Source organism: Perca flavescens, chromosome 3, assembly GCF_004354835.1.
Source record: "Perca flavescens isolate YP-PL-M2 chromosome 3, PFLA_1.0, whole genome shotgun sequence".
Classification (NCBI taxonomy): Eukaryota; Metazoa; Chordata; class Actinopteri; order Perciformes; family Percidae; genus Perca; species Perca flavescens.
This window is the reverse complement of record NC_041333.1, coordinates 15,337,577-15,363,580: the sequence shown is the minus strand read 5'-3', so window position 1 is coordinate 15,363,580 and position 26,004 is coordinate 15,337,577. Positions and strand designations below refer to the sequence as shown.

At 42.0% G+C, this 26,004-nt stretch overlaps 1 protein-coding gene across 1 annotated transcript in view; it reads right to left on the bottom strand.

Annotated features, from left to right (window-relative positions):
* Window positions 1-26,004, bottom strand: part of sipa1l3 (signal-induced proliferation-associated 1 like 3) — an 82,237-nt gene that overhangs the window by 44,935 nt on the left and 11,298 nt on the right. Inside the window, 1 exon segment of the mRNA XM_028573194.1 lies at window positions 3,277-3,362. The gene's annotated coding sequence lies outside the window, so the exon portion shown is untranslated.

The window sequence follows — 26,004 nt, the reverse complement described above, 5'->3', positions numbered from 1 at the left end:
GGAGGGGAACAGACTTTAAGGACGCCTTGTTAAAGTCCCCTGTATCCCGTATCCAGGTGATCGCGCTGCAGTTTGTTCACTATGGTTATTAGCAGTGAACCAAACTTTTGCTAACGTTAGCATCGGGGGCTATGTACATGGCAGTGTGCTGTTTTCGTAGTAAATAAAATGGTCAGTATATTACCAACAGGGCTCCAGGTCAGGTGAGCCGTGCTGGGCAACGATCCTGCAGTTGGTACTCCATTCATTGTGCACAAAAATGCAGTACTCCGCCTCTGGTCGTGCCGGAGTCATTTTCTCATCCTGCTGGTAGATAGCTAGCTCGGCGTGCTAGCGCCGACAACAACCTGGAGGGCTCGGTCAGGCTATGTCCTCCGGGATGTTATGAGCCGCCTGGAAGGCTCTCGTAATGGCTGTGTTGTATCGTGGTCCTGTATTGATTAGTTCAGTGTGGCTGTACGTACTTGTATAAATATACACCGAGAGGAGAGCCGCTGGACAATCGCGCACCGCCATCTTTGTTGACATGAGTGAAAGTCATAACGCACAGGTAAGAACTAGTAGCAGCTTACTCTTGTGCGGGACGATCGTGATTTTGTACAAAAAAATACAGTCAAACAAACCCTAAAATCGCTACATATAATTGTTTAGAAGGTTATAGTGTGCATTATTTGTTTTCTCTTTAACTTCCTTCAGCTCTTTTCATGTTTGGGGGGTCGGATTGTACAAATTATGAAATATTCAATATCCCAATTTTGCATATCGTCCAGACAACAATTTGGATATTATCGTCTAAACGATATATCGCCCACCTCTAATTTCGGTCTACATTATTTTGCCACTGTGTCACTTCCATCTGCCTATCTGTATGTCAGTCTGCCGTCCCATGACGCTGAGACAGCTCAAGAGGAGGAGGAGGAGGAAGAAGGCCACACACACACACACACACACACACACACACACACACACACACACACACACACACACACACACACACACACACACACACACACACACACACACACACACACACACACACACACACACACACACACACACACACACACACACTCCAACAACCACGTAACAAGTCTAACGATTTGCATCCAGTTTGAGGATCACCAATTGCAGCCCACATCACCATTCATTATTATTATTCACTGGTTTGGCGGGAGGAGGTGGAGCAGCATGAGTGGTGGTGAGAAAACAAGGAGAGGTTGAGTATGTTGAGTATGTAAATATTCAGATACTGCAGTGCTTGAATAAGATGTTTGAATCTCTATGGGTGCCAGTTAACTTTCAGAAATGATCCATGTCATCTCAGCAGAGACATTTTCTTATCGCATTCAAAGAGGTCCAAGGTCAGCGTGGTAGTACCTGGAAGCGATTCAGTGTGCTGCTCAGGGACACTTCAACAAGATAAAGATATGCTGGTAAAGGTTCGTGAACCCAGTGGGTCTGGTTGAAGGACGAACTTTCTAACCTTTCTACTTCTGAAATGTAGTGAAGTTGAAGTAGAAAGTGGCATAAAACAGAAATACTCAAGTAAAGTACAACTAGCTCAAAATTGTACTTGCTTGCTGTACTTGAGTAGTGTAGTGTTAACGTACCAAGTAGGGGTGTGCAAACAAAAAATAAATCGATTCACATTCGTATTGCGATTCAAGCTCTACCGATTCAAAAATCGATTCACAGAATTCAAAAAATCAATTCATAATTTTTTATTTTGTTTTGTAATGGCGTGTATACTGTTGTCCTGAAATGAGTTTAGCTCCCCATTCCCATAGAAAAGAATGAGTGCAGCAGAAGTAGTTTAGTCGGTGAAAATAATGGCAAACCTCACAGAAATAATTATTCAACCTGCTCCATACTCATTGAAGGCGAGAGTCTGGGCACATTTTGGCTTTTATAACCTCGAGGGGAAGACAGAACTTGATAGGAATCCTGCTATATGCAGGCTTTGCAAAGCGAAAGTTGAGTATTTTGGAAACACCACAAACTTGAGAACTCGCACGGTACGCCATCACCCAGAGATTTAAAGACGTGGACGAACAACAACCTAAAGTACCTAAAATGCCAGTCAACCAACGCACTCTTTCAATGCTCTAAACTCCCACCCAACTCTGGACGTAAAGCTCTTTTTATTTAACGGTTTTATTTTATACTTACATTTGAATATACTTATATATTAAATGTATTTGAAAGCTGGCCAAAGCTTGGCACTTGGTTTTTAGTTGCAGAAGTTTTTATTTTTGTATGAAGACATATAAAGTAATATCAAACTACATTTAATTTGTTGTTTCTTTTCTTTTAAATGGTATGTCTACTGCAATCACATGGGAAAAGTAACTACATTTACATATTGTGAATCGGTTTTGAATCGAAAATCGATTTTTAATCAAATCTTGAGCCTAAAAATCAGTATCGAATCGTGACATTTTCTAAATCGTGCACTCCTAGTACCAAGTTACATTCCACCACGCCTTTCTGCCAATATCAACATCAATAAATACCCTAAAAAAAGTCTTTGCGAATAAAGTAATTTTCTTTACTTTTCTGAATATTTAACCCAGACACCCCTGTAAAATGTTTTCACAAATACCACAGAAATAAGACTAAAAATGAAAACATTTTGTATTTCAGCACTTGTGCACCATTGCTGACCAAAAAGTTATAGATAGCTAACGTTAGCACAGACAGACAGTTCAGAGGAAGGTCAAAGTGTTCCTAAAGCCAATAAACAAGAGTTCTATAAATCTGAAAAAGCTGCTGATAACAAGTTCACGACAACAACAACCATAAAGAATATGCAGAAAGTACTTGTGAGCTGTTACTTCAGAGAACATTGCATTGTGGGAGTCCCTTTTAAGCTGGATGTTGTGTTGGGACTGTGGTCATTAGTGCAGATCTCTTAAATGAAAGAGAGTATACAGGTGACCTGCTTTTCATTATCAGTGAAAAATGCAGATGAGAAAGTGCTTTATCTACAAAAAGCAGAGCACTCACCTCTACACTGCAAAAAGTATACAGGTCATCAAGTTAATTAGCCTTTTATCAAGTCTGTATTTTCTGATAACCGAACATTCTGCACGCGCACACGCACACGCACGCGCACGCGCACACGCACGCGCACACGTTTGGTTTTCACTAAGACAAATGTTAGTCTGTCAAGTCCACATAACCAAACCTCAGATTAAAATGAACAAAATACAACTTTCTGCTGAATGATTACACATACACACACAAAAATGTGCAACATCACTGTACAAATGTTACCTTGTGCCTTCAGCTGTGCAGTATGCAGGTGAGGCATGTGAAGGTTTGATGTCACAGTGCAGGAAGGGGAGGCTCAGTTTTTTACTCTGTAAGAAAAAATAACAGAAATTAAGCTCTTGTCAAAATCGATTTGACATTCAACTTCTTCATGGAAAGGCTCTGCAGCTAATTTATGGCAGCATCGTTATTAAAATTACTTTAGGATTTTGCTACACGGGTGAAGAATTTTGTATAATATAATGCATAACATAATTTTTTTTTTATTGTAATCTACACACATTTGCCGTATTGTGAAGTGCGGTTTTTAACCTTTTATTTGTCACGTGTTTCTGCAGAGCAACTGTAATCGGTTCCACGCTCATCAGGCCATCCACACACAGACATGTCTAATTTGTTTGAGAGGAGTCAGAACAAAAGATGCCTGAGGCGGTTTCCCTGTACACGATCGGTATTATAAATGCATTTGCATACACACAAACTGGCTTGCACACAAACACCACTTCACGTAGGTTAATAGAACCAGAAATCTATACGGCTGATGGATTCCTACCTTCCTCTGCACACTAAAGTACACAGAAACAAACAATGGCTCTGATATGGTCTCCATCGACCTCAACGTCATTTCCTCACAACCTGTCATCATCATCCAGCTCCTTCTTGAGCATGGATGGAAATACAAAGCAAGAGTGGAGGCAACGTTAAGGAGGCTGTGCACTTTGATTAGAGGTTAAGAACAGAGTGGGGGAGGGATCTTCAAATACAAGAAGGACATAAAGAGAGGGGTAAAGTGGGGCCAGAGGTGGGGGCGGGTGGTAATCAGCAGACATAATTTCCTGAGGGGGAGGCCCACTACTGTCTAAAAAATACAGTTCTAATCAATATGACTCAATTAGGGTCCACTTACCCTGCCACTGCAAGCATAATAACACTGCCTTTAGCTGAGGGGGAGAGCAGGGGCGGATGGGGGTCAATGATCAGGTGAGTGTCTATTTTCTTATAGCAAAGCGTCAGTTCTTAAGTCAACAGCGTCAGCATGGATTTCTGGCTCAGGCTTCACAGGCTACGGACCTGAAAATGAAATTAAACCGTAAGTGAAAACTTTCCAACCACGGCAGCCTTTGCACCACAGACGCCAGGCTCAAAGTGATTGTACTACACAGCTTTTGTGTGCAGCCACTATCACACACACTCAAGAACACATATCACGTTAGTGAAATCAAATCCAAAGTGAACACAAACACTCGCACTAAAACGCACAAAAACAAACAAATAGGCATGTGGAGAAAATTAATAAAAACTGAATTACAGAGGGCAGTGACAGGTATTAAGAATGGAATGATTACCCCCAAAGCTAAACAAAAAAAAAATGCAATGTTGTCAAGCTTTTCCCTTTAGGCTCTGAAGGAGGCCAAAACATCAGCTCATGGAATAAAGTTGCTTCGCCATGTGATTTGAATGTGCTCCGGCTTTCTATGCTGTTAAGTTGTTATACTTGCTTTCTACCTCAACATTTTTTTTTATATCATCGTTTTTTCATCACACACCCAACCAGCACTGTCAGACACCGCCTACCAAGAGCCTGGGTCTGCCAAGGTTTCTTCCTAAGAGGGAGTTTTTCCTCGCCACTGTCGCAATAGCCACTGCTAATGCTTGCTCTTGGGGGAATTACTGGAATTGTTGGGGCTTTGTAAATTATAGAGTGTGGTCTGGACCTACTCTATCTGTAAAGTGTCTTGAGATAACTCTTGTTATGATTTGATACTATAAATAAAATTTAATTGAATTTATTATAAGTTAAAGTGAGAAACTAAGGTGTAAACACACTCACTGCACCACGTTACTTCACATCAACTGTCTGACACCTAATTATTGGCATTAACAGCTTTCCACAGAACCCAGCTGACACCTGACTTAAGTGTCACAGCCACAAACGACTTTGGCAAAGTGGTCAGAAGCTTGACGACAACAGGAGTTAGGGGACACACACGCACGCACGCAATTCCTGAAGCACCTGTATCTGAAAACAAAATCTAAAGCAGTTCTTTCAACTGTTTTCCTATGTCAGCAAAACATGTATAGGAAAGGTGGTGGATCTGTAATAACATGAACAGCTTGTCAAATCCACTGGGTCTAATGGCAGCCTAATATCGTAGCAAAAAAAACAACAACACTCAAAACACCTGCGGTGTGCAGGTGGCCGGGTTAGCTCACTTGGTAGAGCAGGTGCACATATATAGAGGTGTAAGCCTGGACGCAGAAGGTCCAAGGTTTGAGTCCGACCTGGACGATTTTTCCTGCACGTCTTCGCCCTCTCTCTCCCCTTTCATATTTAGCTGTCCTTTCCATTAAAGGTTGAAATGCCCCAAAAAATAAATCTTTAAAAAAAACAACAACAAAAAACCACACACACACCACAGAACAAGTTTGACAGAGGAATCACGAACACCAAGATGAAGACAAATGACCTCTGTAGTCTCCACACATCTCAACCATAGACTGTATAACATCACTGAACCTTGACGTGAAGCAGTGGAGTGCAGAGAGCAGCAGAGCTGAATTCAGAGCAGACGTCCACACGTGCCCGGTGGAAAGTCGATATGTGTGACTCTGGTTAAGTCTTGAGAGTACGCTGTATATCCAGTTGTTGAGTCTCTGAATCCTGCCAGACAGAATAACTGTCGCACTGCCTGTTGGCTTAATCCTTGTGTGTGTCTGTGTACATAGTGCAGTATGTTTTCAGTCCAGTAGGACTCTGAGTTCGGCATTTAAATAGTTCTATACTTGAATGAATTCATCTGCTAGGGGTGTTTCAGATAAGGCATGTAACTCTGTTTTGTAAATGCTCTCATTACAGTAGAAGTGCAACCACCACTGATGGGGAGAAAAAGAGAGTCGGCTTATGGCTGGGCCTTCACCATCACTGCTGTTAAAATGGGGATTACCGTCACAACTGTGATGCATGAATATTTCTGAGCATTTTCTGTGTCCTGTCCTATGTACTGAAGTTTTTACTCATACTGTGTGTTAGGGCTGCACAATATATTATTTTTTTTATCGTCATCTTAATATCAACTGGCCCAATAAACATATTGCAAAAGGTTGCAACATATCGTGACAGACACTCCAAAATCTTTTGTGTTAGTTGAAAGAAAATATCCGTTGAAAACTGCACTTTAAAATGTAAATGTCACGTTTTTTAGTGCGGCCTTTCATATTCAATTAAATGTTCAATTTGTTCAATAAAAGAATGTTGGAAATTATTTCCTTTCATTTTATTCAGCAAACAGTTTGTTGTATTTTAGCAGAATACTGAAAGCAGCAGAAATGCAGAACTGAGAACACTAATATCTTTTTTTTTATTGCAAGTAATATCAGAATTGCCATATTCAACAACATTATCGCATATTTTCCTCATATCGTGCAGCCCTATTGTGTGTTTGAACAGAGCGTCACAGACTGAATGTTATGATATCCATCCATTCAACCATTCTCTGTAACCGTTTCTCCTTTACAGAGTGACAGAGGGCTGGAGCAGATCCAGCTGACAGGGTGAGAGACGGATAGGGTACACCATGGACAGGTTGCCAGTCAATCACAGGTCTACATGTTATGTATGTATGTATAATTAAAAACGTTCAACTGATAACCGATTTTTACTTTTGACCACAAAAAACAACTTTATAAGTACTGCTAGCATGTCAGAATGTTTTTAAATAATTTGTGTCAATATCAACAGAAATAAATCAGATACATAGAGCTATTTCAATTAAATCTTAAACAAGTAGTTGATTATTACTTAGTTGATGGACAGAAAATTAATTGAAAACTATTCTGATAATCAATTAATTGTTGTTGTCAAGTAACATGGCAAACATTTGATGGACCCAGTATCTTAAATTTGAGGATTTTCTCCATTTAATATTATATAAACATTTTTTTATGAAGATTTTTTTTTCATTTCTTTTTTTTTGGACAAAACATGCCGTTGAAAGATTGTGATGGCCATTTTTTATTAACTGATAATAAAAATAATAGTTAGTTGCAGCCCTATTTTAATTATCCACTTCTAAAAGGCTGACTACACGTGGAAATTGCCAACAATCATTTGATCTTGGAGTATTATCTTATTCAAGCTTGCAGACTTGGAGGAAGAATAATGCAGTCTAATATCACTGTATATAAAAATAAAAAATGTATAACTTTTTCCCCCTGTAACTTTCCAGTTATGACTGTCAGTTTAAAATAAACCAGCAGTCACTTCAGTGTGTCTGAATATAGAGTCTATGTTTTTATATTCTTTAATTACTCTGTAGTCTGGATTTATAATGTGAGAACATATGCTGCAGGAGAGGGATGCAACCCCCTGCAGAGAGGGGTGGGCAGCCCCATTCACACTCCAACACTGGGAGGTGGGGGCCGCCACACTTTCATCCCTTTCACGACTTTCCTCTCCACGCCCCTCCGTCTTCCCCCATGATTCACACTGCCTCATCTTATTGGAATTGAAATAGAGCAAGGGGTGTGTTAAGAAAAAAACCTTGCTTTGCCCCCCCGACACGTGGCTCTGTCCTGCTGTTCCCACTGTGAAGGTCTTCATTATGAAATAAGGATGGAGTGGGAGTGTCGCATCAGGGGAAACAGACGGAAAAGCAGAATGAAACCAGACAGTGTGCTCTTAAAGTATCCCTGTGCATGCCATAAGTAAATCAAGCTGAGAGTTCCTCTGATCGATCAGTAGCTGAGTGAAGATTTATTCTAAATATGAGATTAATGAGCTGCCTAATCCAATGTTCCAGTATGAACTTGCAAAGTAAGCGTGCACAGTTTGCGTTATCTGATACACATCACATTATTATCTTGTAACAAGTCAACACCATGTTTACTGCCATCCATCAAAGTAGGCTGTAATTATCTACTCAAAAGGAAAGAATCCTAAACTCACAGTAAGTACGTAGGCGTTTGTTTATTAATTATTACTTTCCAAGAAACTGTGGATTGCACTACATTAACAATATTCCAGTCTGAGCTTGCTTGACATGAACAACAATTAACTAAAAATCAACCATTTCTCAATATTTAAAAGTGAAGTCCACTGGCTGTGTGCTTTAACTCTGGGCAACATGAGAGGAAAATACAGTGATGAAGTCATATGCAATACACAGAGCTCCTTTGACCAAAAACCACTTGGAAATGCTGCTGTAGCTGTTTGATCGCTATGCTGGTGCTGGTTGCCATAGAAACGGGAAGGTGCACCAGCGAAAAGACGTATGATGTAGGCGGCGGGCCGCAGGCAATCAGGACACAACCTGAAGAGCTGAGCAGTAAATAATAGGATTCAGAAATCCACATAACCACCATCAGTTGGTCACTTTGGAGTCTGATGTGTGTCACTGCAGCAGACTGCAGCAAAGCACACACACACACACACACACACACACACACACACACACACACACACACACACACACACACACACACACACACACACACACACACACACACACACACACACACACACACACACACACACACACACACACACACACACACACACACACACACACACACACACACACACAAAACGTAGCTCACTCAAGGTGCTGCAGTGGAGCTTTTGTTTATCTTTCATTTTACCTCAATGTCTGCAAAGCATTTACCCAACTGTCCTCAGATCTGTTCCTTCTCCCTCTGCGGTTTAACCAGTCTGTCCGTTTCCCCTCGCTCTCTATACTCGCGACCACGTAAGCATCAAAGCATGTTAGAATGGGCTCTAAACTCTTCAAAGACATAAAAAAAAGCTCAGGGCTGTAAAAGTGCAGTCATCAGCAGACTTCCGGCATCTGTTACTTGTTTTTGTTTCCATAGCATAATCCAGTCGAGCAAATTCCTTGCATTTTCTAAATGGATGGTTGTCTATGACACTATCTATGGTGAATTAACCAGCCATATGCCAAGCTCCAGAGCCAGCTGTATGGAGAGGATTTCCAATTACATCTGTAAAGCTTGAACCTGGTGACAGAGTAAGTAAGGAGGATTAGCAAAGAGTACATTTTAGTTACTTAACTGTAAGTTTATCAGTTAAGCAACTCCAAAACGCCCCGTTTGTCCTGATACAGTTTCTGTAAATGACAATGACTTCCTAGAGAATCCAGGCCTGCATGTTGGATACATATCACATCTGAAAGGGGGAATTCATCACCACACAGACATTTTCTCAACACACAGCCATTCTCCTGGCTCATCAAGGCCTATCACCACCAGGCGTCAGGTGGCTGTCGATTACCATCTAGATTTTGTCAGGCTACCTGTTGCAGGCTGCAGGAGTCAGGCCCGCGTTTTTATCTGACTGTCTAACAAACTGTCAGAAGCATTCATGTACATTGACGTGCAGGTCAGACACAAGACCAGGCGACCCTTTTCTGTTGAAATGATACAGCACTGATTATTAGATCCAAACTCAGGCCAGAGGAAACCTGACTTACAGTACGTGGCTGTAGAGTAGAGACGACATGCAGGAAAATAAGTTGCAGCTCAGCACTTAATGCTCAGCACAATGGTCTTAATACCAATCTTTACAATGTTTAAAATACCTAGCAACAGCTTAGACTACACAAACAACACAGAAATACTACTACTATTACTACTACTACTACTACTAATAATAATAATAATAATACTTGGCTGACTGCTCACAATGTAAAAACATGTGGAAGAGAGACAATAAGGAAGCTACAAGCCCTTCGCCCTGCTTTTGACCTCGGCCTCTATCCTCATGGGTGTGCAGGTTTGTGTGTGTGTGTGTGTGTGTGTGTGTTTGTGTGTAACAACGGGTCCTCGGGGTGACTTACACTGTCACAGCTGTTGCAGCTCCCACAGAGACGTGTCAGGGGGAGAACAGCGGGCTACTGCTGCTCCACACTGATTAACCCAAGGGCGTGCACATGGACCGTCGAGGAAAAGATTCGCTCACATGCACATTTACACACAGACGGTGCTAGGGCTGCTTGTTTGCAGCACTTAAGATGTTATGGTATAGCTTAAGTTTAACATTCATTAAATAATTCAGTAATATTCAATGGAAATAGATAATGGTGTTGGATTTTACTCTGTACTGTCACTGAATCATTGATCATCTATTTAAATGATCTATTAGTCTTCTCTTATCCCTTTGCTTAGATAATTACCATGCTACTAAGCTAAACCTAAATCCAGTTTCCAGTCGTTGTGCTTCAAAACAACGAAGCAGTTCTGTGTTCTGGGCAATGAACATTTGGTTTTTCTTAGCCAAATACATTCTATTACTGCCATTACCACAATAATGTTACTGAAGCAGTTGCATCCATTAGGTCAATATCACCGAGTTCAAAAATATACAAATTATAATGCAAAATAAAAGTATATTGAATGCTTGCATTAGCACATTTTCAGTTTAATGTTCTACTAGCAAAACTAATACATGCTAATGATTACAACTAATACATCATCAGGATGATAAGCAGAGTTTAATTTCTTGAGCTAAAGATACCTAAATTATTCAATTACTACATTACATGTGCATTTTAAACTGAGTTAAGGTGTCAGTATGACGTGCTGGCCTCTACCCTGGATTCTGGCTGTGCCACGGCCGTTGGAGCGACTGTGGCCACAGCCGTAAGCATATTGTGTGACAGTAATAATCATCCGGGCAAAAACAAAGTAAGCTGTACTCGTGGAATCCTTCTTTAAATGGTAGAAGTACAAATATCCAAGGACAATGACCAAATTAAAACAAAAGTAGTGTGGTATGATGCACGGCAAAGGACGAAACAAAACCCGCAGCACAGCCGGAATGCGGCACATCCGCTCCTGGTGGAATCCCAGCACTGGACCTCTGATTTCTCTCTCGGACCGGGACACTGTGTCCTGTTGCCGGCTATTCCCCATGCTGTTGTAAAACACGGACTATACTGCTATAGTTAATCATAACAGACAGAACTATAGAAAAAAAAATTATTATGCTATGCTCTGTTAAGAGACAGCTGGGCAAGCATGCCTGCCAGTGCACTGTTTAAGTGACGTATACTTATAGTATAATTGGGAATAATGTTGGATTCATGTTTGCCCACCTGTCAAGAAGCTGACAGCTCTGAAGGCAGACCGTGAGAGCAATTTAACTACAGTAAATACATCTGTCATATTTAATCTGTATAGCACAATGGTGATTAGCTGGTTTCCCCTTCGCGCTCAAACAAGTGGAGCATGGGAGAACAGGAGCAGTCAGATAACTGTGTGGTGGGGCAGCAACTACAGATTAGCAATTTGTGCTCCCGTTTCTAAAGACTCTCACAGCTAAGTAACAGAACTGAACAGCAGAGACCGATTTTCTTAAATTAACCAGAAATAACTACCATTCATAAAGCTGTACGATGTGATTTGATTCCATTCAGAGATCAGTAATTGATCTATTACCATAATCTCCCTCAAATCCGATAAATACGCACCAAGGTGATCAGAGCAGCAGAGGCTCTGCTCAGGATACACTCACGCAAGTGCCTGCAGGCAGAGTTCAAAATCAGCACCATCTACTAGCCAAATGCTGGCAAAATATGCAAGTGGCTGGTAGATTTGCTTTACTCATTAGCCAAAAAAAACAATGGTAATCTATTGAGTGGCTGGTAAAATTTGAACATTTACTAGCCATTTGGGTGGTTTGCAAAAAAAAGTTAATTTTGAACCCTGCCTGCAGGTAACAAAACAGGCACTCTTCTTAAGCCAAGATCAAGAAGCTGACACAGTGGACAGGCAGACATGTTTGCAGCTGTACTTTGTCAATCTTTTCTCTGACAGGTTTCCCACATGGTTTTTTCTGTGAGTTTAAATTCCACAGTGCATAATTATAGTTGAGTTCCGTACCTCGTTGCCCTTTTCCAACAAACTAAAATGTGTCCGTAGTACAAAGTATTAGTGAAAACTGTTATATCATGTTAGTGAGCGCTAGACATGAGGTATTATTCTTCTAATCTCATTCTCGGCAAGTAAAGCAAATAAGCGCATTGCCCAAAATGTTGAAAATATTCCTCTAGGCACCGAAAGCTGATGACTTGTAGTCTTACAAAATTATTTTAATGCTGCATTGTGTAAAGACAAAATCAATGATTTTTTTTTTAACGAAGCTTAGCCTTTTGTTAAATATAAAAACAATTTAGTTTTTATAAAAATCCTACATGGTTTTATACAAATCCTACAACTCAAAGTAGGATATAAAAAAATGTGGGTATCTGTACGAGTATATTCTCAGGTAGTTTCCTGCAATAACGCCTTCATAGAAGAAGCGGGGGCAGGAGTGTGTCGACATATAAGAGTGTGTGTGTGTGTGTGTGTGTGTGTGTGTGAGCCTGTACTGCTGGTTATTTTCAAGGTTCTTCCTGTAACCCAATCAGAGCAGTGACAGACTAATGAGGCTAAATGATGATGGGGCTTCAGGAAGAGAAGGCCTCCAGCAGGGAGAAGAGAGACGATGTGTCAAACAGCTGGGAGGGAGGCAGGGCTTTCCTCCGGAAGCTTTACTTTTATAGAAACACTATATCTGGCAGAGAAGAGCTGCTCTCATCCTCTACAATATCCACTGGGAGCCACAGTTAGAGCTGGGCAATAGAAAATGTCTGAAAGTCAAGTAATTATTATCATGATGTATTGTTGATCCCCATAAGGAAACTCACTCCTTCAAAGAGAGGTCAGAGGTCAGGGTTAACAGCTTGGCCTCCCTGAAGTACACTCATTCTCCTCTACATATACTGTGCTGCAGCGGTCTACTGATGTTTAAACAGATGTATGCCCTCATTCAACAGCACCCTGATCAGACTGCCGGCCCAGCAACAGACTTAAGAGTCCATCTTACTACTTCCAGTGACTGGATCAGGGAGGGTGAAGGACGGGGTAAGCCTCAATCAAAGAATTCCTAAAGCGCATTCCTCCATGCACCTCGCTAAAAAACAGATTATTTAATCAGCGCAGGCACAGAAAGGAGCCAAAAGGGGTATTTAAGGCTAAGAACTTATCTGGCAACATTCAAGACTTACTGAAGAAAAATTACAGTACAAACCACTGCAGTCAAGGACTTCCGACAAGAACAGTAGTAACTGATCCTGCTGTATTGATCTCTGATGTTACAGAGCCTTGCTCAATGACACTCCAGCAACGAGCATATGTGTGCTGACTTTAGAGCTGAAACGATTTATTGATTATTCCATTGACTGAAAACTAGAGGGGCTGCAGGGGTTTAGGGGTTAAAGCATCGACCATGAACTGCACCGTCGTAAGGTCAGGGACCTTTGTTACATATCATTCACTATCTCTCCCCCTCATCTTCTGTAACCTCTCTACTGTATAGAAGCATAAAAATACCCATAAAACATGTTAAAAAAAGACAATTTTACTATTTTGATAATCAATTAATCCTGTAGATACTTTTTGGTGTGTCCAGCATCACAAATGCACAGATTTGCTGCTTTTCTTTACACTATGAATACATTTGAATTGGGCAAGACTTCATGTAGCGCTCAAAGGTAGCATGCCTTATTTTAAACATAAAGGATATGAAGGTAAAATTGAGTGGCATCTCCATTAGTTTTGTTTTTTAACACAGCTGATGAATGAGAAGTGACACTGTTGTCCTCTTTTCTGCATGATGCATCGACAATAGCAAAAGAGGGTCAAAGGGTGTGTGTGTGTGTGTGTGTGTGTGCGTGCGCACGCTTTGACTTGTGTGGGGGGGGGTTACAGTGCAGTCAAACAAAGAGGGCCTCTGACACAAACCCAGCCAGTCTTTCACCCGCTCTCTTTTTTTACTAGGCCTCTCACGGTTTGATTTTTCTTTCTGAATGGTGCCATTGAAAGAAGAGGCAGTTAGCGCCTTTTGTATGAAGACTTTGTGAGCTCAGAAAAGGAGACAAACCTGACTGTTGCAGATCATTTTTCCTTCAGTAACGGTCTCTCCAGAGGGGGGGAGGGTCAGAGATTGTACTAAATGTCACAACACTTGGAAATCAAGATAGTAATAACATGATTTATGATGACTCATGCCTTTTGCCTGACTTGGGGTTTTGAAAAGTACGACTGCAGCTGCCTCCACCCAGCATTGGTGTCACTGTATGGCGGTGTAAAGCTCAGCTGGCAGAGAGAGAGAGAGAGAGAGAGAGAGAGAGAGAGAGAGAGAGAGAGAGAGAGAGAGAGAGAGAGAGAGAGAGAGAGAGAGAGAGAGTGTGTAGGCTTGAGAGATAGCGGTCAGAGATAGAGATAATAGTGCCCGCCGGTTCCTCTGATGTCTTTGAAATGACAGACTCCTTTGGGGTTTTCTACGCAGACAGTATTTACTGTAACTGGATTTGTACCACAATCAGTGGTTAGGCCAGGACAAAGTGTGGGAAAGGCTTGGCCATATTGTCGGTGTAATACTGTAAGGTCAAATTAATCTCAGAACAAGTAAAAGGGTTTAATTGCTGCCAAATTAAAAAATGATTCGGTACAATTTCGCCTCCATGAAATAAGAGACAGTAAAGAGAGAAAGTAGTTTTACAGGCTCACAATGTCTTATTAGCAAAACCTGACACTGACTGCTTGAGCTTTCTAAATGAAGGAAGTCAAATATACTGGCCTGGATAATACAGTTAACGGCTTTAAATTCATCTCACGCACGCTCAGGTTCCAAGTGTGCACTTGCCCCAAGTTCACCCCGACTCCAGCAATGACATAGTACGATGTGACAGGACATGCAGGCCGTCACCATCTTATGTTTCTCAAAGGACACACCTCAAGAAAGGCCTGCAAAGAGTTGGACCCCATTTGCTCTGCATGAGCCTTCCACTTTCCTGCAGGACAACAAGTCTTTGCACACAGATCCCACACACACTGCTCCATATTTTCTCCTCTAATCTTTTCCATTATGAGATGAGATGATGCCGGATTGACCAATATACTCTGACAAATCCTTGAGAAAGACCAGAGTTGAACAAAGGAGTGCTATGCTTTTAATCACTTTTATAGCCTTGCCACCATTGCTCCTGAACACATTTTTGACTGTCTGCAGGATTGATTAATTCATGTATTTGTTTGGAATAAAAAAGTTAAACCACTGTCTATTGAACAACAGGACTTCAGATTGTGTGGGAAACAATTTCAGGGACTTTTGGGTCCAAATTAAAAAATGCAGTCTCCAATGGCACTGCATAAGGGAATAACTCTTAATACAATCAAAATATTTTGTACACGATGAAGAACTGAATCATGTATGTCAAACAACTCTAAACTGGCAAAAAAGATGATCTATCAGAGAGCAGAACAGTTTGAAGTTCAAATGTTTGCAGAACAGGAAGAAAACCACTTCATCTGAACAACAGAACTGTTAGGGTTATGGTGTGTAACATTTACACCATACGATAGAGTTCTTTTTACACTGTAAATAATGACTATAAAGAACAGCTGACATGAGGGTTATAGACTTGAGTAGAAACAGGAAGTCATAGTTGCTGTAATGTGAGTAAGACTGACTTTCAGGAGGAGGAAAGAGTACAGGATTGTGTACATTTGTAAAACTACTCTTGAGAAATCATGTCTTCTCCTGTCCTCACCCAACCTCTCTCTACATTCAGGCTGACGCCATTCACCCCCCCAACAGCACCCTGGCTGTCCCGAGGTGATCCTGACCCAGACTTCTTCAATCCACCACACGGATTCTAGACAGAGGCAGCAGAGCAGCAGAAGCAGGCCTAGAGCTGCTGGAGGAAATTAAAAACACAGCTACCACTCCCTTGTTCTTCCCTTTTGCTCTCTCTCTTCTTGAGTGAGGCTAAATACTAGTACCTTCTAGTAAAGTCTGCATACTAACTTCCAAACCTTTTTAATATTTATTGCTGTAACCCCACATTCTGAGAGAAAGAGCTGTGTCTATGCCATGTCAGTGTCTGGATGATAAGGTATCCACTGATCACAACTGTTAAACTCCAAACTCTTGTTTCTGTGAGGAACAGAATCAAATCAAATTACATACAGTACATACATACATTACATACGATGTTCCCAGACTTGGAAATGCTGAACAGGATCTACAGGCAAGGGACATGGAAAATACAAGGAGGAGAAATGCATGGGGGAACCCCAAAATATGATCCTCTATGTTTTAACGGCCACTCAAGCAAATTTTAAACGGCTGACTGAAAATTCTCACAGTCTGAAATTTGGCGAGCAGAGTGCCTTTTAAAGTACTCGAATTATGCTTTTTGGCTTTTTCCCTTTACCTTATTGTGTTATAGATCTTTTTTGTGCATGTAAGAGGTTTACAAAGTGAAAAATCCCAAAGTCCACCCCAAAGGGACTTACCATCTCCAACAGAAAACACTGTTCACAAACTGCTCCAAACAGCTCTATTGTAGTCCAGCCTTTACTTCAGTTGTCTCTGAAGTAAAGTGTGCGTCACTTTGTAACACACGTTATAATACTTGCCTAGCTGCTAGCGTGGCACGCCCTCATACTCTGCTTCTGACTGGCTAGCAGTGCTAACCTAGCTACTGCGCGTGTGCGACTCCCAACAAAGATAAGAACAGAGGTGACTGTAGCTAAAACAGAATAGCTCCAACCAATCTCATCTACCCTTATTGCCATTTTTCTTTCACTACATTTTATGATTGTAGCTAGGTAGCTAGCCAATGTCAATGGAAACATGACAACATTTATCCAAATCATCAGAGAATGTGAGTGGAGATTCAGAGGTCTGGAAGCAGGCTAGGACAAAATTGCAACAAAAAAAAAGCCTCTCGTAACATTTACATCCTTTAAAATGCAATTCAAAGTCCAGCTGGTTCACTATTTAAAAATTATTTCCATCCTGATTATTAGGATTAATCATTTTTTGATTGATCCCCTTAGAATTTTACTTCTCAGTGAGGAGGCCATACTGAATATTAATCTATAAGACTTTGCGGTTGATTGTCCCCTCTTGCCAACTGACATAGCCATGAGTGAGTAACTGGTCCTCAAAAGATTTTACAAATGTGATCTCACTGCTATTTTTTGTGTGTATGAATCTGTGTATCTCCATGATTGCCACTGTTGTGGAAGAGTTTCATGTAAACACGTCCAAACAGCCCAAACCCACAACTCCCAAACAAAGCCGTGGGTTGCTAGAACTTCTGGCAAAACAGGAAATACAACTTCATTGCCGCAGCATACACAGCACAGCGAGGATGACTTTGAGCAAACCAGGCAATCGAGTTTCACTACGTCATGAGTCACACCTCCACGAACAAGGAACAACAATTTGTTTATTTGGTATGGTCATGCAGACGGCGTGTTGGCCTACATACACACACAATAGCGTCCTGACTTAATACAAACAGAAACTGTAGGAGAGCTTTGCTTTTATAAATGCCAGCTGATTTTTTTTTTTTTTTTTTTTAAAAAGGTAGAATGCAGGTTTAAAAATGTTTTGATAGATTCAAAATGGCATATTTGTGAGTAAAAATAAATAAATATTGGGAACAAAACGCTACTTGGTTGGGGTTGGAAATTGTTAAGTGACTGGGAGGTCTGGTTAATTAGACAAGCCTGTGTCTTTACCTGACACACACACACACACACACACACACACACACACACACACACACACACTAGTATCTACTTGATGTAATCCTGGCTACTCTTCCCACCTGTGTATTAATGTTAATTTTTTCTCTCTTGAGTTGCCAGATGGACACAGCAGAGAGAGAGAGAGAGAGAGAGAAAAAAAACAGCAGAGTGTGTCCAGTTCTCGCTGGGTGGCCAAGCTGTTTGATGACGGCGTGTCACAGCAGCAGCTCACAATGCAAACGTCAAGCAAGAACAACAGACACACGCACAAATGCTGTACATGTGAGCATCTAATGAAGCTTCTGCTGCAGCCACCCACTAACCACTTATAGTGCTGTGGTTTTGCTCCGATACTTTTTATAAACACAGACCTGGAGAACATGGAGAACAGGTGTCACACACTCAGCTGTAGGAAGGTTAACACTGTAGCTCAGGCCTCTGAGAGAAACTCTGTATCTCTGTCTAAGAAATGTGCCAGACCATTTTAGTTTGTTCTCCTGCCAGTGGCAAGGCACTCGCTGAGGCAAATATTGACTGAGGGAAGGCTTGGGCCCTGCCTCTGTGCTCCACCACCTCACCTGCGACTCAGAACGCAGCAGAATATGTCCAAAGCCACACCACTGACTTCAGTCTGTAACCCAAAAAAAGACAAAGACTGGTGAAATGGTCAATTCCACATTTTTTTGAAAAACAGCATATTGTGGTCACACAATATGCAGTGATTTAAACCGTAACTAGTTTTACACAATTTCTGATAAGCTGCAACCAGCTTGTCACTAAACTGACTCACACAGGATTACATCTGGGATCTCTAACTTGGCAGATGTATGCTTTACTAATCGAGTTTAACTCAAACTGATGCCGCAGGCAGAATTCTGCAGAGATACATGCTATGAGTTGTTTTGTTCTTTGAGGACAAATGGACGGACTGACAGTGAAACTGATTATGTTCAACCAACTTTCTGTGGTTGTGGGTTTTTAAACATTTCTTTGAAGGTGGGAAAGTTGAATATCCGTTCAATATGAAGTGGACTGGACAGTGTACAAGTGACACTTTGTGGTTTTACAAGGGTTTACGTGCAGGACTATTACATGACTTCCTGGAGTCTTGCTTCACCATTAGTCGACCTGCTAACCTCCGGCACATGAACTACGCCAAACCACTTATAGTTTACACTTCAGATATTGTGCAGAATAAACAAATCAATATAACGTTTTCATTAGTGAACTTTAGAGGTGCTGGTGTGCTAGATTCATTTTGTCACCTTTGGACAGAGCTAGGCTAGCCCCTTGTTTCCAGTTGTTGTGCTATGCTAAGCTAACCAGCTGCTGGCTCCAGCTATATTAAACATATATGAATGTGGTTTTAATCTTCCTCCAATTCTCTGCAAGAAAGCAAATGTTAAACTGTTGCTTTAAACACTGACTTGACATTTACTTGGGGTAGCAGTAAGATTATCCATACATATCCCCATTAGGGTTAGTCTCCAGAGTCTGTCTCCAGTACAATGGCCTACACTGAGCCATCTGTTTAACCAATCAGACTGGGCTAGGCTAGGCCAGGCCAGGTTAGGCTAGGCCAGGCCCTGCGTTTTATCCTCAGAGCAGGCCTGCTTCTTCAGCGAGGCAGAGGGTTAGTTTCGCATATCAATTGCATTCCCTCTTTCAAACTGCCTTCCTTTATTAAACAAGTAACCTGGCATACATGAACCAACCCAATAATACACGATTGTCCTGTAAAGTCCAATGTGATTATGGGAGAAATTAAACAAACTCTGATCCTTAAAAACAGTTGAAGCAGAGTGTAATACAGGTTTTCCTGTTTGTGAAGTTGAATGTGGCATACTTGTCTACTGGTAATGGGACAGGAGTCTACCGGTTATTTTTAGCTGGTGTTTTTTGTTTTTGTTTTTGTAGGGTTTATTCCTTTATTTAGAACAGCTGAAGAGAAACAGGAAATTGGGGATAAAGTGGGGATGACATGCAGCAAAGGGCCTCAGGTCAGATCCGAACCTGGGCCGCTGGCAAGGACTGTATCTACATGGGGCGCGCGCTCTACCAGGTGAGCTAGAGGCCGTCCCGGGTTTACCAGCGTTTAAAAAACCTGTATGCATGCTAATTTTGGTGGAGAAAGGGTATCGTTTTACTATGGATGAACAACACAACACAGAGCACTAGTGGTAGCATCACCAGAGATAATGTAGTCTTGAGGGGACAAAGATCCTTTATGAGATGGTAATGAGTCGTCATGGCTGCCCAAGCTCATCAGAGCTTTTATGCAGTGTTGGACTACATACTACCGTACCGTAGGCTGCTCTTTAAAGTGGCGTTCTAAGGAGCTTAGCCTTGGCCAAAACTTGCATACACAAACACAAACTCTTTTAGATCACTCATTGGGTCTCATCAGAGTGCTTTTTTCGTTCTTCAGAATCTTGACACTGTATAAAAAGCCTAATTTGTTCACCATCCCCACCCTGAGCTCCTCACACACACTCTTTAGTCAGCTCTCCCTTTCAGTGCTAGAACCAGCCTTTGTTAATTATAAATCTCACCCTGTCCTCTCCTGTTCCCCTAACAGGCGGGGGCAGATTAAATGCATGAGATGAGAAGGGATATTAAGAGAGGTATGAGAGGGAGAAAGAAGTGAGACAGAATGATTTGAAGGAAGAGGCCAGATGACCTATATGAAAAGGGACGAAGAGAGGAGAGAGTTTGTTTTGGGGAAAGAGGGATAAATAAGGACCTGGTAGCAACTGAAGAAGCGTGGCTGACCCCGATTTTGCCATGACTCCACTCTGCTAAAAGGAGGGGGGAGTCCAGACGTAAACCTACAGTGACAGGGCTGCTGCTGCTACTCTAACACTGCACCCCCCCACCAATGAATCAGCCTTCACTTGTTCCTGTTTCTCCTCCTCCTTTTTCTCCTTCTCTATCTCTGCTCTTCACGCTGCACTTACACAAAAGAGGGAAACTTCTTCCAATGTTGTGTGGATATCTCTGCTATGATGTGAATGCACTACATTGAAAAATAAACAGATCTAAATCTCAAGAACAGCCAGCCACACGTAAAGCTGTGTGCACAATTTGGCTTAATCAATGTTGTGGTCTGCATTTCTCAGTGCAATCCATCCATGTATATGTTAAAAAGGGAAAGAGAAGCCTGCACATAAAGAATGCAAGGAACGGGGCATTGTGAGCCCATTTTATTAAGAAAGGGAGTCCAGCATAGTGTGAGGAAAACAGGCATGTGATGCTGGCTGTAAGCTGGGAGAGGATGGACTATCAAGCTGGACTGTAGTCAGACCCCTGGGTAAGAGGCCAGCCGAGGACAAACAAGTCCGGAGGGGGGGCAAATAAACAAGCCTGCCTGGCCGGCTGTGAGCACTGGAAGGGCCAACAGGGAGACTCAACTATAACCACAGCAGGGCCACTTCACTGTAAGGCTGAGCAATTTTATCAATTCTGCGATATAAATCAATATTTTATTCCCCAAGAAAGTATCGGTTTTTATGCCGCGAGTATCGATACATAAGTTCCATTCAAATCCCCCGTGTTTACCCCCGTTCACGTTGCAGGAAGAGCGATTTGGTCAGCCAGCCGCTAGTGTCGCTGTAGAGCAGCCAACGTCAACTGGCGGCCCTCCGCCAAAGCTTTTAGTGTGTCCCGCAGAATAATCATGAATTCACAAAATGTAAAGAGGAAAAAATGTGTTCTGTTATTTATCATTTCAAGCATTTAGAGCAAAAACCCAGCCCCCTGTATTTACATCTCTATTCACATGCCGGGATTCTCTACAGCGATGCCCGAGCTCCACACACGCGGCTGAGCCGAGATGTGTGTGCGTTAAAACACACACACAGCTGAGCCGAGATGTGTGTGTGCTAAAGGTTAAAACACGCAGCACCTGACTGGGAACGATACAGAGTTACCAACGGCCGCTGGGGCTTTTGAACTCACGCTGGTCTATTTTCTGTAAATAGGCTACAATTAAACCTTCGTGAGTAGAAAGTCAATACTTATCCATGCACTCACCTGTGTGGACCGGCATAAACATGTAGAAAGCGATATTTCAATCTGCTCAGTCCACCGCGCTGTTTTACGCAAACACAGCTCTACTCTGCAAATAGCGAATTTTTACAATCAAGCTAAAACAAAAGCTGTCGGTTTGTAGTCTAACGGTTTATCTTAGGTTGCCGGGAATCTGGAAATGTTGACAAATTCTTGTAAACCTCACTGCTGGCTGAACAAACCAAACTCTCCGCTGGAGCGGACAATCTGGAGCTACTTAATATGCACGTGAATGACGCGATCGTTATGTTCAGTGATGATGATGATGATGATGATGATGCTGGTTGTATTATTTTGCAACAACATCGTTTCATTGCAAATGAGGCATACATGACGAGTGCATAGCCTGCTTATCAGTCCATTCATCATTAAAGCTGGGCTTTTGGCTTTTCCACTTCAACTTTTTGCTTCAGCCTCTTTGACAGTGACATGTTTACCTGACAACAGCCTCTCTTTCTGCAAGCATTTTCCACCAATCAGGATGCTGCATACTACAATAATTTTTCCATAATCACAGACTTTAACCATCACTCCTCAGTGAACTGCCTCCTAGTCTGAGATCTAGTTAAAGAGTCAGTTATCATTAGGGAGTTTCCATGTTTTTTAGGAGTTTGCTCACACTAATACATGTAAAAAAAAAAAAAAAAAAAAAAAATAGCATTAATTCAGTAAGAAAGTGAAAAAGAATAGGCGTATTAGGTATAAATTCATTTTATTTGAAAGTCTGGCCGATGGAGAAAAAAAAACTCACTCTGATAACATTTCTAGGCAGTAAGACAAGAGTGCAGCCGCAAGCAAAAAAACTATCAGCTCACTCTGGGAAGAGGATTAAAAGCACTAAGCTCACCGTTTTGGCAGGAGAGCCTCAGATGGTGTGTTAAGTGGGTTAAAGCACACCCCAAGTCTCATAATCGCTCCGGCCTGACCCCCCTTCTCCTCCATCCTTCTTCCCTCCGTCTGCCAACACCAGCCGAGGGGAGCAATTTGAAGTCCCACAGAATACTTGGGAGTTGCCAAGGTAGAGGGAACTAGATTAAATCGAAAAGACGTGCACCAAAACGTGAACACACAACTTCATCTGGACACAACAGTTCATCAGAATCACTTGGAGGACAACGACTAAGCCGGGTTCATTGCCGAGGGGGATGCATCTTTCTTTTACAAGGGTCTGCGGCTCTTCCTCTCACACCTACCGTAATGTGTGATCTAGTGTTTCCACCTCCCCTCCACAGTCTCTTTTTGTGAGGACGGATTCTGACTGTGTGTAGAGCTAAAACGTTTACATCTTTCTACATGACTCTTTTTATTATCTGTATGCACTCTCTGTGTGCTCTTACAAAAAAAAATGCATCTGGAGTCCACGCTGAATCCCTAGCCACCACAGACACACACATACACCCCCATTTTTCACACAACGTCACTATCCAGACACTGTGGTAACATGAGTCTATGGTGAAACTGTAGTACTGTAGCTCAGCTAGGTCTGGCTCCGCTGTAGCACAGTCCCAGGCCCCAAAGAGACCAGGCACTGTTTGCCTGCGGGACTTTGACTAGTGAGAGCAAACAGAGTACAGTACAGTAGGTCCATTGAGACTGAGCTGAAACATGGAGCCGCACAAAGTACTATACAAAAAAAACATGAAAAAAGAGAAACAAAGAACGAGGGTTGCAATCCAGGAAATTAAAACAGAGCAAATAGCACCACAAGTAAATCTTAAAAGGTAACTGCATACTGTACAATTGTTAAAATGCATACACATGCATGAAGGGCGCCTATGTGCTTGATGCAAAAACAGGGCCTCTTTCAACCTATCTCCACTGACAGCACTAGTTGGAGTAGTTGCAAAAGAAACTAATTTTACACAATATAAATTAAACACCGCTGCGTTTGTGTCTCTGATGGCCAGAAGACTGATCCTTCTAAAGTAAAAGGAAGAAACCCCACCCACCTATGCTCATTGTTTAAGGGATCACAGTGGAATGACTCTGTTGGGAATTGCAAGTTGGATATCTGTTGGATCTCTATATTGCTGAGATGTGCAGAAAACTGACAAGATATCTTATTTAATTCATAATTAAGGTGTCACTGTTTTTTTTTTTAATTTACTTATCACTTTTCTTACATAGAATTTATTTCATTTTTTTATGTATTTTGCCGAGCTGTTCCCCACCACACCATTTGCTTATTTGGATGCCATAATTGACAGCCTGTGTTTCTTATTATTTGTTTAAAGATGAAAATTAGCCAAAATAAATGTCCTAAAATGCATGCATGCACATGTAAATGCATCACACACACAAATAAACTTCTAAAAAATGAGAAGCAGGTGGAACACAGTCTATTCAGAAGAGGATTATAGTAGAAAGGTGTGGCTCCTTTTACTCACTGTAGCATTGTGTGTATGTGTGTGTGTGTGTGTGTCTCTTTGACTATACAATATGAACACCCCATTATGAAAAGTTAAATAAGGACACAGGATCTGGAAACCTGTTCCCCTCTAAACCAGCACATGGTTCGGCTGCTGAAGTTGACATAAGTGATATTTTTTGTATGCTTGCTGGTTTCAGGTCGCAGTATCAACCACACAATAGAGGTGAGGGGGAGTTTTACACACCGATAGAGATCGCAGCCCCTCAAAACTATCTCAGGCATCTGGACCGACAGCAGCATCTCTGAGGTGGAATTTGGCCAGTAATAACAGCTCAGTGGAGGGTGTGTCTGTTCCAACCAACCTCAAATAAAAGTCCAACAGAGGGACTGTACCACCGTATCACCATCACCACTTTGTTCCTCAAACTTTGCCGCGGCTACAGGAACAGGGATGGCGTAAAGGCCTGCACGGCTGTCACTTTGCTCATTCTTCACCCTGCGTTCCAAAGTCATCACTGTCCCGGGCCTAAACTAGTGCAGAGTGCTGTCACAACAAGCTAAATCCCTCCAGAAGTCGCCTCTCGTTCTCTCCGTGTTTGGTTTAAAGCGTGGCGTGAGTCCAGGGTGTGGTTCTACAGCCATGCGTGCACTCACTCATGCATGTGCACCCACACTGAGCTGCACATGTGCTCACAAAAGCATACACTAGCCTAGTTGTTTTCCAGGCGCAGACAGCTATAAAAACACTGAACTATTGACAAAAAGTTTAGAGAAAATGCAGAAAAAGGTGGAGAAAGGGCAAGAGGATAGTTTACGGTATAATTTGTCGTTTGAGGGAAATGATATTCCATTTTTTGCCGAGAGTTAAATGAGAAGAACAATACCACTGTGTCTATGCATTAACCGTGGAGCTAGAGCCAACAGTGAATTGTCTTAGTTTAACATAAAGACTAGAAAAAAAGGGGGAGACTGCTAGCCTGGCTCAAGGAACTCGGTGCATAAAGAAATATTCCGGCAACCACAACTTGTCATTTTAACATTTTGGTTTTAATGCAGATTAAACAAGCGAGATGTAACATATTAGTTAGTGAGCTTTAGGAGGTAGTGGTAGGTGAATTTCCTTAACGTTGGGCAGACCCAGGCTAACTGCCCCCCCCTTTTCCCCCCAGTCTTTATGCTAAGCTAAGTGCCTTCTGGCTCCAGGTTTATATTTAACCAAAAGACATGAGCGGTATCTTCTCATCTAACGGTTGTCAAGAACGTGTATAAGTAAGTGTATTTCCCAAATGTTGATTATTCTTTTATAAACTATGAAGGGAGAAAAAAAATCTAGCCTAGAGGCTCCCCACTGGGCTGCCAACATTCCTGTCAAATTCAGGCGTGGGAACCACTGGAAAAACACAGCCCTCTGTAGACAACTGTGCATGCGAGTGTACACATCAAGGGAGGGGGGCAGCGTCTGCTGTAGGTGCTTGTCAGAAATGTTTTTAATGGACGCAGCCATGTGTGTGCTGAGGTGTCTGGGCTGAGAGCAGTGACAAGAGTTCAGGAGGTTGCCTAAGTGCATGTCTGAGGCGGAGGAGAGAGGAGACGCTGTGGATGGATGGAGTGCCTTTGGGCAACAAAGTGGGTCAAGCGAGTTTCATCCAGGGGCGGAGCGATAGCAGTACACACTTCAGTACACACACAGG